The sequence below is a fragment of the Quercus robur genome, chromosome 1 (genome assembly GCF_932294415.1).
Source record: "Quercus robur chromosome 1, dhQueRobu3.1, whole genome shotgun sequence".
Lineage (NCBI taxonomy): Eukaryota > Viridiplantae > Streptophyta > Magnoliopsida > Fagales > Fagaceae > Quercus > Quercus robur.
In genome coordinates this window covers 54,717,302-54,734,670 of record NC_065534.1, presented here as the reverse complement: position 1 = coordinate 54,734,670, position 17,369 = coordinate 54,717,302, and the positions used below count along the sequence as shown (strand labels likewise).

At 34.0% G+C, this 17,369-nt stretch overlaps 1 long non-coding RNA gene across 1 annotated transcript; it reads right to left on the bottom strand.

Moving 5' to 3' along the window:
• Positions 1-5,656: 5,656 nt before the first annotated feature.
• Positions 5,657-10,672, bottom strand: LOC126692009 (uncharacterized). The gene is made up of 3 exons (XR_007644923.1): positions 10,383-10,672; positions 8,619-8,749; positions 5,657-6,056 (listed from the first exon to the last, which is right to left on the bottom strand). It is a non-coding gene; the product is annotated as an uncharacterized LOC126692009 (long non-coding RNA).
• Between the last annotated feature and the right edge of the window lie 6,697 nt (positions 10,673-17,369).

The window sequence follows — 17,369 nt, the reverse complement described above, 5'->3', positions numbered from 1 at the left end:
ATTGAGCCTCTCACATGCCTTACAGTTGTTTCGAAGCGCTTGGGTGCTCACCTAGGCTTTAAAGGCGAGTGCCTCACCAAAGGCACTTTACCTTAAAGCTCTAGGGTGCCTCACCTCGTCTTGGTGCATAGACGAGCTGTCAGCTCACCTTTGACTACGCTGGTGGGGGTGGAGGTTTTTAATCTTTATTATGCATGTCTATTGCTGCAAAGTTTTTCTATTGTTTACTTATTTTAATTTTTTTAATCTTGAAGTTATTACTTTTAAAAAAGATTAATCTTTCTATATTTTGGTGATGCTTTGTTTTTATTACTTGTTATTAGTAAAAAAATCATAGTCAATTTGTTTATCCTGTTTTGGTTAGGATTTTCGTCTTTGTGCTCTGTTTTACACCGTGCAAGTTTTAGCCCTTTATCTTCTGCATCCTACATAGATTTAAGATGATTGCTACCATGCATTTTTTTCCCCCTGATATTTGAAGCTTGTACTTATTAAAGTAAATTGGAGAATGCATGTCTTTTGATTTTTGAACCAAAATAACAGAGTTTAGCCACCCTTGTTTATATATAAATATATATTGATCGGTGTGCGTGTGTTGGTTTTTGAAGAGTTTGCAGCATTTGATGTTATTGTTATGCAAATTTGCAATTATTAACTGCTTTTGACATTTGAACGTGATTTCTCTTAGCAGAGCATAAGTTAACCAGTTTCAGATTCTGGGAGATCTGAGGGGAAAGCTCCCAGTCTGGGTTCAAGCAATACAAGAGCTCCTAAATCTCCTTGGATGCCTTTTCCCATGTTGTTTGCTGCCATTTCAAAGAAAGTTTCTTCTGAGGTCATGGACGAGATTAATGAACATTATGAGTTGTTTAGGGTATGTTTAGTAACTTTGGTGTTAGCTCTTTTGCTCCACCCCAGCTTCCTTCCAATAAAAAAAAAAATTTCTGTTTTGATTGAATCATCTTAACTGCTCCTCAGGTATTTTTTTGGATATTAATTGTTAAATATTAGCAACGCGATGTGTTATATCATGTTGTGTATGCTAGAGTGGATGCGGAAGAGGAAGCATAGAAGAGGAACACTGAGAACACGAGGGTTACGTGGTTCAGCCTTACGGCCTACATCCACGGAGGAATCCCTTAAGGGCTACATCTTTATTGTGTAAGAGTGTAGTACAATAACCTCCTGTGTTACAATGAACCCTAACATGAGTATATATAGGCGACTAAACCCTAGACTAATAGACTTCTAGTACAAGTAGGAGACTTGACTTGCACACAAAGTAGAATTAGGGTTGGGCCTATTACATTGGGCTAATATGAATAATATATATCTCTAACACCCTCCCTCAAACTCAAGGCGGAAGCTTGATGAAGACTTGAGGTTGGATAAGCATAAGAAGATCACTTGAAGATGCCTTGTAAAATGCCTTTGAAGAAACCACAATGAAGAATGTGCCAATTGTCCAATTTCGAAGTTTCAAATGAAGAAACGGAGGCCAAAATCAGAATCTACGCGAAAAACTGAGCAAGATAAGCCCTTTTAGAAATTTTGACTTTTGGTCAAAAGTCAACGCAAAAGTCAAAGTCAAAGTCAACTGGTCAGAGTCAAAGTCAACAGTCAAAGTGCTCACGGGTCAGATCCGGGTGGTCCGGGTCGGGTCGGTCCGGGTCAACGACGTGGTGCTGACGAGACGACACTGCTGACGTGGTTGATGACGTGTCGCTGACGTGGACCAGGGCTGACGTGGACGAGCTTGCGTGGCTGCTGACGTGGAGTGATGACGTCATCGGATGACGTCAGCAGCAGTTTTCCGGCGAGTGGAAGGCGCGTGACGGCATCGCCGGTGCGTGGGGGAGAAGCCAGAAACTTGCGAGGCGCGTGGCGGCGCGTGTAAGCTCGGTTGATGCCCAGAATATCAGGTTCTCTAGATCGATGGACGAGGAGGCCGTCATGGCAGCGCGTGTACCAAGAGCACGATCCGGAAGTCAGAATCTGAGGCGGCGCGTGGATATTTTCCGAAGACAACTGAGGCGCGTGGCGGCGCGTGGCAGGGCTTCGGGTGACCGGATTTCTAGGTTTTCCTCACGGGAGGCCGAGGAGCACGCCTGTGGTGTCGGTTTCGACTGGCGAAGTCTTGATGTGCACAGATCTGAAAAGTTAAGTCACGGCTTTGCTTGAGTTTGTGGATCTTGGACACAGCAGTGAGCCATGGCGGTTGCGGGATGCGTGGAGTCTAGATCCAGCCGACAAGCATATGACTTTTGATGGTGGTGTGCACGTGAGAATCTTCTTTGCTTGCTAGAGATGTTTGTTTGATGCCAAGAACGAAGTTTGGCTCTGATACCATGTTAAGAATATAAAGTGTGAGAAAGACTGAATAGTCTGTATATTAATGTGTGTATGCTAGAGTGGATGCGGAAGAGGAAGCATAGAAGAGGAACACTGAGAACACGAGGGTTACGTGGTTCAGCCTTACGGCCTACATCCACGGAGGAATCCCTTAAGGGCTACATCTTTATTGTGTAAGAGTGTAGTACAATAACCTCCTGTGTTACAATGAACCCTAACATGAGTATATATAGGCGACTAAACCCTAGACTAATAGACTTCTAGTACAAGTAGGAGACTTGACTTGCACACAAAGTAGAATTAGGGTTGGGCCTATTACATTGGGCTAATATGAATAATATATATCTCTAACATTAATCAGACAAAGAAGATAGGCCGCGATGAGTTCATTAAAAAGTTGAGACTGATAGTTGGGGATGCTTTATTGAGGCCTACAATAACAAGTCTGCAATGCCAGGTATGATTCATACTTGATCTTGAAAACTACTTTGTGTGCTCTTGGGCTGTGCACTGATTACTTATTGCAAGCAGTAATTTCATTATGTGGATCAAAAGTGGGCTAGCATGGACTGGGGAGTGGAAATGTTACTTCAAGTGAACAAATAAAGATTTGTAGGGTTTTGACTTTTGAACAAAACTGGGACACCAAAGCATTTAATGTTTTATCAGAATGGCGAATGGATTGATTTCCCCCAGAGTGTGGTTGATGTGGTTAAGGAAGATTTTCAGCTTAAGAAATCTGCTGTAGAGGTTGAGTTCAATGGCCATTGCTTTATGCTTGATTTTCTGCATAGCATGAAAAATATATGAAGATAATGTAATCTAACGGTAGATTTGTCAAAATTCACATCGAATTAAGAAATATAATGTTGGGTTCAAGTTACACCTAATATAACTCTAAAAAATGTTATACTATCCAATATCTTATTATTGAATTCATATTTTGCAAATCCAACCGTTGGATTACATTTTCTATATGTTCTTAACATGCATGCCAATTTTCATGCCAATCAGATATAATTTACCATTTGATCTTTAAACTCATCTTTTATGCGTTATTTTAAACTACAAAAACTTGAACTTAGACAATTGATTGATAACGTGCCTATTAATCTTTGATCACCTTGAAATTTCTTAAGCATGAAAAATATATGAAGATAATGTAATCTAATGGTAGATTTGTCAAAATTCACATCGAATTAAAAAATATAGGGTTAGGCTCAAGTTACACATGATGTAACTCAAAAAAATGTTACACCACCCAATAACTTATTATTGAATTCATATTTTGAAAATCCAACCGTTAGATTACATGTTCTATATGGTCTTAACATGCATGCCAATTTTCATGCCAATCGGATGTAATTTACCATTTATTTATAAACTCATATTTTATGCATTATTTTAAACTACAAAATCTTGAATTTAAACAATTAATTGATGACATGACAATTAATATTTCATCACCTTGAAATTTGATAAGCATGAAAAATATATGAAGATAATGTAATCTAATGGTAGATATGTCAAAATTCACATCGAATTAAGAAAGATAGAGTTGGGTTCAAGTTAGACGTGATGTAACTCTAAAAAATGTGACGTCACCCAATAACTTATTATTGAATTTATATTTTGAAAATCCAACTATTGGATTATATGTTCTATATGGTCTTAACATGCATGCCGTTTTTTATTCCAATCGGACGTAATTTACCATTTAATCTATAAACTCATCTTTTATGCATTATTTTAATGAGAATAAATTTTTATTCACTTTTGAGAGAGAGAGAGAGAGTACAAAAGGCTGAAATTCTTGAATTTTAGGCTATCATTTTGAAGTTGAAAGTGCTATCATTTTTTTATGGGTACAATTGTTTAGAAAATAAAGACAGACATTTCTTATATAGGATATATATAAAATGTTTTTTTTTAGACTGTAAACAAAAGGTTCATCCAAAGAATACAAAGTGCTATATGTTTATACGTTTCTTTTTATTTTTATTTTTCTTTCAATTTTAGAATAACTTTTATCTCCAAAAAAAAATTAATATTTTAATGATTTTTTACGAAGGTCAATCGTGGCCCTCGCAAATAATTTAGTGTTAGTAAGGGCATATTTTTAACCCACAAAAAAAATAAACTTTTTGTAAGGGATTTTTATTGTCTCTCAGAAATAATTTGGTGGGAACATTTCCCTCCAAAAATTTTGACATTTTAATGATTATTTGTAGAGGTCAATCATATCCCTTGCAAATAATTTAATATTAGTGACGGCTTTTTTTTAACCGTCACAAATAATAAACTTTTTGCGAGAGATTTTTAATTGTCTCTCGCACATAATATGGAGGGAAAATTTCCCTCCAAAATATTAGTATTTGTGACGGCTAAAACACATAATTGCGATAGCTTTTCTTGTTGGTCACAAAAATTTTTCATTTTACCAAGTATTTACGAGGGCTTTATTTTGCCATCGCAAATAAGATTTTTTGAGAGGGTTTTTTGGGTCCGTCAAAAATTCTTGGTCGCTAATAGGCAATTTTTCTTGTAGTGCACTACAAGAAAAGAGTCTACTGACGAGGATAAAAATACCCTTGCAAAAATTCAAATATCGTCGCAAAAGGTTATTAGCGAGGGGATATGGCCCTCGAAAGTCGTCATATTTCACAAATAAATAATTTACGAGGGTAATCCACCATCGGTGCTAAACAAATTCGCCTTCACAAATATATTACCAAACGACGAGAAAAGTCGACAACTTATTTTTAACGAGGGGAAACAATCGTTGTTAACAACTATTTGTGAGGACTTTTATATCCTCGCAATTAGTTATTTGCGAATTTCAAATTGATGACATACCTTTTAGTGACAAATAATGACATCGGTAAAATTTATTTGTGAGAGCTTTTAACCCCTTGCAACTTATCTTTAGCGAGAGAAAACAGTTGTCATTAATAACTATTTGTGAGGATCTTTATACCCTGCAGTTAGTTATTTGCAAATTTCAAATTAACAACGAAACAAATATTGATGTCGCTAAAATTTATTTGCAAATGATTTTAACCCCCTCGCAATTAGTTAGAAATAATAATGATGACATTAAGCTGTCACTTAAAACATTTTTGCAAGAGGTTAAGGGGTTTCGCTATTCTATTAATTGCGAGAGACTTTGTCGTCGCTATAAAATTATTTATGACCAAATTTTTATATCATTAGTGGTAATACTTTATATAATTTTTGCAATATTTTATTATTTATTTATTTTATATCATTTTTGTTTAATTATCATGTTACAATAGTACAATAATTACTAAAAATTGATACAATAGTCCAATAATTACTAAAAATTGATCCATCGAAAAATAAAAATTCATATAAGTTCAAACTTTAAAATTATAAATATATAAAGAAATCCTAAAATTAATTTAAACCTAAACAACTAGAATTATGACAAGATATATATTAGTCTTCCTCCGAGTCACCCTCCAAGTTGTTTTCAACCTCTATGTTATTGTTTGAGTTGTCCTCTCCATCTCTGCTAGTACCATCCTAAAAGCCTAGCTCCAGGAACAAAGTTACCACCAACTGTTGATAAGGTGTGAGAGCCATGGCCATCATAGTCCCATGCAGTGAAAAAGAAGGAGGATTTGAGAGTGCCAGCATAGAAGGCATAACCTTTGTTAAATTACCTTGCTCCAATTAGCTTCCTGCATAGCACAAAAATTCACAGCATAATGAATAAAGGTTATTTTCATTGGTTTGTTGGGCTTAACTATTAGCTCGGTAAATATACAAACGTATTTAGAAAAATTAAAGTTTTAAAAAGATGTACATAAGCCAAATAAGCTTAATAAGCCTTTTTTATTTTATACCAAGCTCAATAAGCTTTGGTAAACAGGTAACACAGAGAAATCAGAGAAACAATAAAACTAAAAATTACCAGTATGTGGGATGAGCCATGTGAACTTTACAATACATGCTCCACCATTTTTTTTGGCCTAGGTAAAGTTGTCAAGGGAATCTGACCCTTGGACATGGCCCTCCACTAGAGAGGGAAGTGTCACCTGGTAGAAAGGTCATTGGCTCCATGCTCCACTTTTAAGCTTTACACGTTCAACTTTGTGAATGAAAGGGAAAATCATTGACAAGATAGGAAGGGAATAGGATGTATCAAAAGTGGAGGGTAAAAATAGCTGCCTTATATTAAGCAGCCAAAATGCAATGGTATAAAAAAAGATATGTTCCATGTATGTGGGATGAGCCAATAATTCTTGGATCTCTTTTATTCTACTTCCTTTAGGTACTTTTCTCAACTATGATTAACTCTGTATCAAATGGACAGGCATATAAGGAATATTATAGGCATCAAATAGAAGACTTTGGATTTCTTAATCATCTAGCTGCAAAGCAAATTATGTTTAGCTAGCAAATCCTATCAACATGGCATGAATTAGAGGAAGAATCCGTGGCTGTGCTTGTTTTAGAGTTAGTGGCATAGGATTCACCAAAAAAAAGGCCCTAATGTTTTTAATAATAGACATGTGACAAACTTAAGAAAGTTAAAAGACAATTTTCAAATCATTTATTAAAGCTGAGGATCCAATAGAAGGCCCTAATGTTTTTAATAATAGACATGTGGCATAGGATCCAATAGAACTCGCTACTTCTATTCTACTTTAAAAACCAGAGATTTTGTAGAGTTGTATACAATTATATACCTCCCCAAGATAGACCGTAGCAAACCATAATGAGAATTTGTCACACCATCAAGATCCATCAATGAAGGGTCCAAAATTCTTTGACCGTAGAAAACATGACAAACTTTTTTAATAGTTTATTTTTAAATTTTAGCCAGATTAATGTAACATTTTTCCCAAATCAAAAAATATATATGTTCAGGTGCAAGCCTCTAGTACTTGAACTGCTTGTAGTTTTGAATATGTCATAAGGGGCTCAAGGAATAATCCTCAAACAAACATGAAGGAGTTCATCAATCAAAAGATATAAGAACAAGTCTTAAACTCAATCATATCTTGAGCAATGTGAAAGGACCATTTTAAAGCTGAAATTGTATGTTTTTCAGATCCTTGACCGAATGGATGACAGCGTAAGAATTATTTTCAATTATAAATTTATTAGATTTAATTTCTCATTGTAATACTTCCTGTGTACATGGGCCACACGCCTCTTTATCTCAACAACACCTTTTATGTAAATATATTAAAAAAAAAAAAAAAATCTCATTCAGTTTTTTTGTTGTTGATAAGTTTGGGGTCTGCTATGTTTGAACTCCTTGTAGTTAGTATGTCACAACCCTGGGTGCGGTGTGTCGCGGGATTTTATACTCGCTATTAGCATTGTAAAAAGAATAGCCAATGACCCAATTGGTCTAATGGCACCACTCTAGGTACTTCCTAGGGGTTGAGGGGCAGGGGAGGGATTCAGGTAGTAGCTTAGGAGATTTCTAACCATTTTTTTTATAAAAAAAGGACCAGGCCCCGTAAACTTCCACACTACATCTCATTAATTTAAGTATATCATGAACTCATGATCTCTATGATCTCAGGCTTACACAGTCAAAAGGGGACAAATACTAAAATAATTTTGCATCCATTGTACATTAGTTTTGAGATCCCATCACAATCACTAAGAAGCAAGAGTTTTTTTTTTATAGATAAGAGCAAGGGTAGATATTTAGCCTTTGTACACCAACACCAGTGTCAGGCTCTCTCCAAAAGTGTAGGTATGGAGCATAGCAATGTATAATAATAAAATGAACATATCCAACTATTGTGCACTTGGCTTTGTAAGCAAATGCACAATTATAAGAAGAACAATTCATTGCCTCCAACAATGAAAAAAACAGTTATAATAAGGCACTCTATAGTGTTGTCTATGCATCAATAGACACAAAGAAGACAATTTTTTTTTTTTTTTTTTTTTGTAATGTCTTAAACATATATATGCAATAAGAAAGCAAGGTGTTGGAAATATGGATGCTACAAGAATGAAGTGTCATAAACTCAAGGGCAAGTAAATTGATGAATGCATAATAAAGTGAGAGGAAGACAAAGCCATCATGGCATTGTATACTAGTGGACACAAGACATGCTAGAGCAAATCCTAGGCCCCCAAAAAAAAAAAAAAATCCATTTTTCTTTTGTTTATTTTTATAAGTAACTCCTTGCAGACTAAGGGCTAACAATGGGATGATAAAAAGCTCGACTATAAGTAAAAATAGTTATTTGTAGAGATGAAGTATATCATACCCTTGAGAAGCAGACCCATTAGACAAACTGGGAGATGGTGGATGTCTTCCTGGTAATGGTATTTGTAATGTCTTCAAAGCAAACATTTGAAGATCTGTTGCCAAGCCATTCATCCTTTTAATGTCAGCTACCTAACTCATCAAAAATAAAGATCCATTAGAAGAAAGAAAGGCCAATATCTCATAATCAGCTCAAGGGCAATAATTCATGTGAGATGACATGTCCTAGGTAAACTTGATAGCCCATTCATACGATTGGACTATGAAGGTGTTCTAAATGCATAAAAGGTAGTACTTAGTACTCAATGCTCCCATTTTAGAGTGCTAATTTAGTTAAAAAAAGAAAACTAAAATTAAATGATGTCCATTGGTTTCAGATGACTAATTATTCATACCAAATAATTAACACATATTTTGTTGAGTGGTAAGTTACATACACACTCTTGGGCCTTGAATCCATCCTATTATAAAGGGAGAAGGAAGTGCCATTTGAGATTTTTTTGTTTTTTGGAAGCTAAACTGGCACCTTCTAGTGTTTCTAATGGAGATATCCAAGCAGAAAGTCCCCTCCTCCCCAACTATGAAAGTATAAAATATATTTAAAAAGAGAGAGAGAGAGAGAGAGAGAGAGAGAGAGAGAGTTGGTAATAGTAAGAATGCGACTAGTTGAGACTTGATTTACGTTTGTATAGAGTGAAAAATTAGGAAATCCATATGAGCATATAAGTTAGTTTGTTGTTGCAGTCATGAAAAGCTAAAGATTGATAATGTGAGGGAAATGGAACACTAGGAATTTCACTAACTAGGATTTGGTAATTTATACATACACAGTTTACCCATGCCATGCCAGATGGAGTGAACGGCATTTGGAGTAAGCTTTTGTGGGTTTAAGTAGTAACACAAAGAAGATTAGTTAATTATGCCATTCATCATGCAATCTTAAATTAATTATGTCTTGTTCCATACATGATACACATGAAAGATGATCTTAATCAACAAAATTAGTTGCCTAGTGTTAGTGTATTTGACTCAATTTTACATAAAAACAAAAAATTTCATGTCATGTCTAGCATAGCCATAGTCACACTAACATATAGAGTAGCTAAAATTAAAAAAATAAAATAAAAATACAGCATGTAGAGTATAAACATCCTTAACACGACTCAGACAACATTCATTGCCAAAGAAAGTACTTGGTTTGTAAAGTATCATAGCCTATTAATGAAATCAGATACTTGGTGACAAATAACAAGTACAAAAAGTCTACAAAATAAAAATTATGCAAAAGATGACCCACTGATTCAGTGCTTGCCTTACACACACAACACCAAGTGATCAATGGTATACTCCCCTTAACAAGATTGCCTATGGTCAAATTTTTGTTAGCACTACTGCCACACAAAGAACCTATAGCTCAACGCCTTCATTCACCAAGGACAGAGGTTAAAGAGCCACCACCACTTTGTAGTCAAGAGGCCTAAGTGGCATCCAATGGACCAAGCACACAATACACAAAACTATAAATTCCTATTGCAATATAAATCCAAGTTCAACAATATATACCACGTTACAAATAAAGTATTTGGACTGAAATAATTAAATCAAAATTCAAGCATTTAACAATCCAAACCGAAATCCCTAAGTCCAAAATCATACCATATATGTGCTGAAAACCTAACAAACTCAGGTATAATAATATCAGTATATCACAAACTTAAATAAAATCAAAGCAAATAAATGCACAAAAGTTTAGGGATTCGTATACCTTCAGGAGCGTTTTGGGCGGCTGAGGGAGGGGAAGAGACCGGGGATGGCCGCGGTGGCAGAGGGTAGGACCGATTATACCGGCCTGATTCCCAGTGGAGATGAAGGACGGCGATGGCGAGATGGGTGGGAAAAGCTGCAGCGCCGGATTGGACGCTGTAAAGCCTTAGATCGGAGGACAGCGGCGGCGTGATGGACAGCGATTCGAAGGTAGGTTAATCGGCAAGGGAGAGAGAGTGAGGTCTGATTTTTTTTTCATGACTGAGAGAGAGAGAGAGAGAGAGTGTTTTGTTTAAGTGTGCACACGTTGGAGACCAAAAGTTAATTTAGTGGGAACCCTGAATTTTCATTGGCGGCAGTCACAATCACACACTCTGTATTCAAAAGAAGCTTACGTTGTTGTTGTTGTTTTTGGGCAAAATTTGCCAAACAGTGAAAATTCTGAAAAATTTTAGTCGGACAGCACGCATCCAAACTTATTTAGTTAGTTAGACTATTTTTGAAAGTCGAGTTTGGCAAACTCGACTTTGGGCTGGATTACAGACACAATAGTGGCGTTTTTTTTTAGTGGCGTTTTTAAAAACGCCACTATAGGTTCTATATAGTGGCGTTTTCTATAAACGCTGCTATAGCCACTAAAAAAAACGCCATTATAGTGTGCGTTTTCCAGCCCAAAGTCGAGTTTGCCAAACTCGACTTTCAAAAACAGTCTAACTTATTAAATAACTTTGAACACGTGCCACACGCCTAATTTTTTCCTAAAAATAGTCTGTTTGGCAATTTTTTCCTTGTTTTTGGGTTACTTTATCCTAAAAAATCATCCTCACATTTAGGAGTGTGCGCATTTCGGTCGACATGGTTTTTTTTTCAAATTTGTTACCGAACCGATAGATATCAATTTTGTAATAATTAAAACCAATGCATACTGATTAGGATCGGTTTTCTGACCTATAATGGTGCAGTTTGATCAGCTTGGTTTAATCGGTTTGGTGGTTTGGTTTTTTTTTTCTTTTTCACCTCAAATATCTTCTTTATTTTGAACTTGAAGGAAAAATATTATTTTTTCGATCATGCTATAACATTTCTCTAATTTTTCTGTCATTATAATGCTGCCTTCATAGGTTCTTCAATCATTTTTTATGCTTTAGGGGTGTATCAGTTATTTTTTATGTTCTGAGTGTTTTTTAGACAGCTCCAACGATTAGGGGGTGTTGTGGTCATTTTCTGATTTATAGGGGTATATTGGTCTTATTTTAGTCATCGGGTATTTTGGTCTTTTTTAAACATTGGGGGATATTTATGGTCGGTTTCCATGTTTCCGAGGGTATTTTGCTAATTTTATGCGCTTTAGGGGGTGGAGTTGGTCATTTTTTAAAGTTTCGAAAGTGTTTTGGTCATTATTTAGGTTTCAGAGGTAATTTGGTCATTTCCTTTTTTCCTGCAATGCATTGGTCATTATTTCGGTATCGGGTGTATGTTGGACATTTTTTGTGGTTACGAGGGCATTGTGGTCATTTTTTCGATTTATAGGGCTATTTTGGTATTATTCAAGTAATCGAGGGGTTTTCCACCTTTTTCAGGCATAGGGGTACTTTTGTCATTTTCTAGCTTTTAGGAGGTATTTTGGTCATTTTTTATGTTTCGGGAGTGTATCGGTCTTTTTCTGGGTGTCGGGTGTGTTTTGGACATTTTTTTGTCTTTCTGGGGGCATTTTCGTCATTTACTATGAAGTAGATTGAAGATCACAAACAAGTACCAAGAAAACAAATAACTTTAGGTTTACCAGAATTTATTAGGCAGTGGGCACGTGCATTTCTTGGCTTTTAATATATATTGCACAACAACAACAAAATTTCTTGAGTTGAGAGATGATTCCTTATCATGTATGCTTATCGTTTTGTTTTGTGGAAGTGTTTATTGCTTAAATTCCATGGAATTTCAATCTGCTTTCCACTTAATGCCTCGGTACATTTTCACTAAACTTTTTGTTAGTTGCATGAATTATGTATATAATTCTATCTGTGCCTTTGGAAAAGTTCAATGAATTAAAATCAGGGCAAAATCTAAATATAATTCTTATACATTCAGTTTTCCAATTAAATCTTGACATTAGTTAAATTAATCAACCAATGCAATATAAACAATGTTACCTTTTACAAATACAATTAAATTCAATACAATCATGTGTTTGAATGTAATTCTGTATTTGAATTTAATTGAAAACTTAATATACGACACTTAAAAAATTGTATTTAAGTTTTGCTCTTAAAGTTAATCCTATGTTAGTTGGTCATTGTTTTCCCCTCTTTGTGGTTAGATCTTTTCCACTTCAAAACTTTAAATGGGTTGGAGTATTGGCAGTGGCAACGCCACGTGCAACTCAGGGTGTTCCTAGGAACACCCTGGCCTGAAGAAAAACCTGAAATTTTTTATTTTTTAATTTTTTATATTTGCTCTGTATTAGGAACACCCTTAATCATAAAATTAGGAACACCCTCAAATTATTAAAAAAAAAAAAGCCCAAAAAAAATTTTTGAACTAAAATTTGGGGAAAAAAAAATTATTGTAATAGAGCCTAGCCCACAGCAAGCCCAACAGATTACAAAGGTAGCAAACCCACGGATTCTAAAAAAAAAAAAAAAAAAAAAAAAAAAAAAAAAAAAAAAAAAAAAAAAAAAAAAACAGAGCAACGCCTCAGTCCCTAAAGGTTTAAATCAGAAATCACTAAAGGCTTTATAAAATTTAAAAAAAAATTAAAAAATAAAAATAAAAAAATCACTAAAGGCCTAAAGCAAACCTAAAGACAGAACAACGCCTCAATCCCTCAGAGCAACGCCGCTTGAGCCTTAAGCCAACAGATGGAGATCGGATTGGTCACGTCGCTAGTGGCAGAGCCACGTTGGTGGGGCTGAGGGGTGAGGGGGGAGCCACATCAACGACAACAGATTCATCTAGCTTTTCATCCATAGCCACAAGTTCGCTAAAATCTCATTCCAACGTACCTAAAGCAATAGAACAACATATGCATGATGCAACGATGTCAACCATAACAAGTGAGTCTTCACACTTTTCTCAGTCTCTGGCATCCTAATCTGATCTGCCCTTTTTTTTCCTTCTGTTTTTCTTTTCATTACTTCTTTGGTTCTTCCGTTGTTTACGAAGTAGAGTACTAGAGTGTTATATTTTGCCCAACCAAGAAACACTTATCAATTGCCTATTGCCTCTACCACGTGTATGGTTGAACTTGAAGTCTTCAAAAGCAATTGATAATACCCACAGAGTGGTTAGGTATGGGCCATATGATTTTTCCTTTTCATGCTTATTTGTTGTTAAAGTATTTTATATTATATAACATTATGAATGAATATAATATACTACAGTATATCATATCTAAAATAATACTAGAAAATTTAATTATTTGTATTTAATAAGATTTTTATACATTTAAATTTTTTATAAGCATTTTAGACATTGAAATTTGAAAAACAATTTGTCTACTATTGGTATTTGCTAAATCTCAGTCATTATACTTAGTGGGTTATAATTTAATTGATAATATGAGCAAAGATAATAATCATTAATTCATTCTTCAAAAGAAAGAAATATAATAATTCAGAAAATAATACACTTCTAGGTTTTAATTGGGGAAAGTAAATACACATGGGGTGTGTGCTAGTGCAATTAATAAATAATAATTAATAATTTAATTAACCAATACATTATAAAAGACAAACAAATTAAATTATGTTAGGCTAAACAACAATTAATAATTTTATAATTAATGAAACAACAATATAAAAAATTATAGTTTATAAAAGACAAACAAATTAATGAAACAACTGAACAACAATAATTAATAATTTTATTATTATTGTAGCATTGATAATGAGACTATCATGTAACGATTTCAAAATATGAAAACTCGTAAAAGGCAATTATAAACTTTATGTATTTGCGTATTTTTTTATTGTTGTTGTTGTTGTCAATATACAAAATTTTCTTTTTATTAGATTGTGTAATTTATGCTTATTGAGAAACACCCTAAAAAAAGTTGCCACTTGGGTTTGAATACAGTGCGGTATCCTATAAAACCAGAGCCGCTAGCTACGAGCAATTACACAAAGAGGAACAAAACAAATTGTCTCTTCATGGAGTTGCACATAACGTGGAAGTACATGTGACACCTTCCTGACCAAGTAGAACTAATATTCGCTACATGTAAGAGTCATGTGACTAAACAAGCAGTGATTGTATAACATGAAGTACGGGCACAACAATAAAGCCATACATAAGACTACTTTCTTTGTTTTTTATTCCTCTGATGTTTATGCAGTGAGGAAGTTCGTAGATTCCGCAATGGATGTTTTTATTGTGCATGTCTGCTTTAAGCCTCAAACTGGTCTGACCAAAATTAAAAAGTCTCTGTACATAATTTTGAATCTATGGCTAATAGTTTGAAATAATTGAGAAGATAGAGGGAAAAACAAACAAGGAATTTAATGATCACAATTTATTGACCTATAGGATACTTATCAGGACCTTAATTATCACTTGAGGACTATATTCAACCTGTCTTAACTCATAACTAATCATCACGGCCATAGGAATTTGTCATGGGCTTATAGCTCGCTCGTATCTTATGTGTTGGTAATAAGAACAAAGGAACTTTTGATATTTAAAAAATATTTCAGGAACAAAATTTTTTTACAAGTATCTATAAATTGCTATGGATACGGTAAGTAAAAACCTGTAACATAAAACATGAGTATTTGACGTGCATAGCATGCAAGTTATCAATTATCTTATTGATATAATATAATTTCATCTACGATGTTTCAATCTTGACCAAAAAAGAAACTTTGATCTTTTACCTTATTAATAAAAAACATATCTAATCTATATATATATATAAGAAAAATGACCTTAAAATACAATGGACACGGAGATAGAAATAGAGAATTTGAAGTAAAAGACCAAGCAAGCTTAAAATTTAAGTTTGACCTTAAATTTCAAATAAAGTTACCTTTTGTTTTCGATAGTGATATAACAGGGACTTTGGTTATGACCATATGGCGGGGAAAGCAATTCCAAGAAACTTAGAATAATACCACAATGGATTAAAAGATAGTATATCCTCCTTAAGAGGATCTTTAGAGGAATTTACTGTTTTAGGTGATCAGTATAATAGCCATAGCTAGGGCGTATATAAAATTAATTAGTTGATATCAAATGGTGTATTAAACAAATAAATGATGTGTTGTATTCGGAGACATTAGTGATTTTCATGTCAGAGGCATATAAAAAACCAATACAAATTTACTAATAGTTTATGAGTGAGTTTGGTTCAGCTTTTTGAAAAAATGTATAATGAAAAAGTGGAGTTTTGTAAAAGTGCATAATGAAAAAGTGGAGTTTCAAAAAGCTAAGTGTTTGGTAAAAGCTGTTAAAAAGTGCATAATGAAAAAGCTAAGTGTTTGGCAAAAGCTGATAAAAGTGGCTTTTTGATGGGTAAATGACCAAAAAGGACAATGTATATATAAGGGAATTTATTTCAAACTTTTTTTTTTTGTGGATGTGAGTTTATTTCATACTTATTAAATCATCTATTTCATATACTTACTAAACAATAATAATAATAATATTAATTAAATCTAAATAATTTCCATCAACATGAAGCACAAAATAGAAATGTAAAAAGATGATAAAATATACACCAATAATCTAAGTTTAAATTGTACTACATAAAAATGTAAAAACATATAAAATACATATCAATAATCTAAGTTTAAATTGTACAACACAAAAATGTAAAAAAGATGATAAAATACATACCAATAACCCAAGTTTAAATTGTACTACAGGATATTATAAAAAAAAAAGACAACTACTAATTATTATCCCCCCCAAATGGAATTAGCAATGGAATCACGAAGAACCACCATCGTAGGGTCTGTTAAAGATCCTGAATTCTGCTCATAACTGCTATCTGCTTCACTATTATTTTCTCTTCTAGAAATTGAATCTCGATTAGCGTTTATGAAGCCCCTATCATCCCTATCATTTAGTCTAACAAAATTATGAAGAGCCATAGTAGCAGATACAATAAGCATTTGGATATAGAATGGAAAAGATGGCATGTTTCTAATAATTCTCCATTTATTCTTCCACACACCAAAAGTGCGCTCAATCGTACATCGAAGAGATGAGTGAGCATGATTAAATTTTTCATATCTAGTTCTAGGGCTTCCACCTCTCCTTCAAATAGACAAATATAATAGTAATGATTGTTATGCCCAAACCAATACATTACAAATGTCTACAATATCATCATCCAAAGAATAAAAACTACCACCCAACTAAGTCAATATCATAATCGAAGTTCCAATCTGTTTAATAAATACAGTAAAACACTTGACAAAGTTCCAATCATTACAAAGTTCCTTAGTCAGTTATTTGTATCTAATCCAATTACCATGTCAATAACATAGTAAAATCTACTCGTAGTTAAGCATAATAGCTTATCCTCTCTAATTGCGTCTTAGATCATAAAGAGACTCTAATCCCCTTTATTATAGTATGCAAGCCTAGCAGACATACACTGAAGATTGAAGATGGTACTTATTAAGCTCATTAGTGTATAACAAGAAGTCAAATTACACATGCTAGAAGCTAGCTAAGATTAATCTCGGCTATTTCAGATTCACAAACTATACTCATTAAACACTTCATTATCTATTAAAATAGCACACTCGGTAAAAAAAGAAAAAGAAAAAAAAATCAGATCGGTGTTAAACACTTCATTATATATTTTTACTAACTAAACACTTCATTATATATTCCAATCAGCAAAAACAAATAACAAAACAAGTAAAGGAACAATACCCATTCATAGCAAGATCCGAAATTTTTTTTCTCACACTCGGTAAAAAAAAAAAAAAAATCAGATCAGTGTTGGTACCTGGTTTTTGGTAGCAGATCAGTGTTTTTG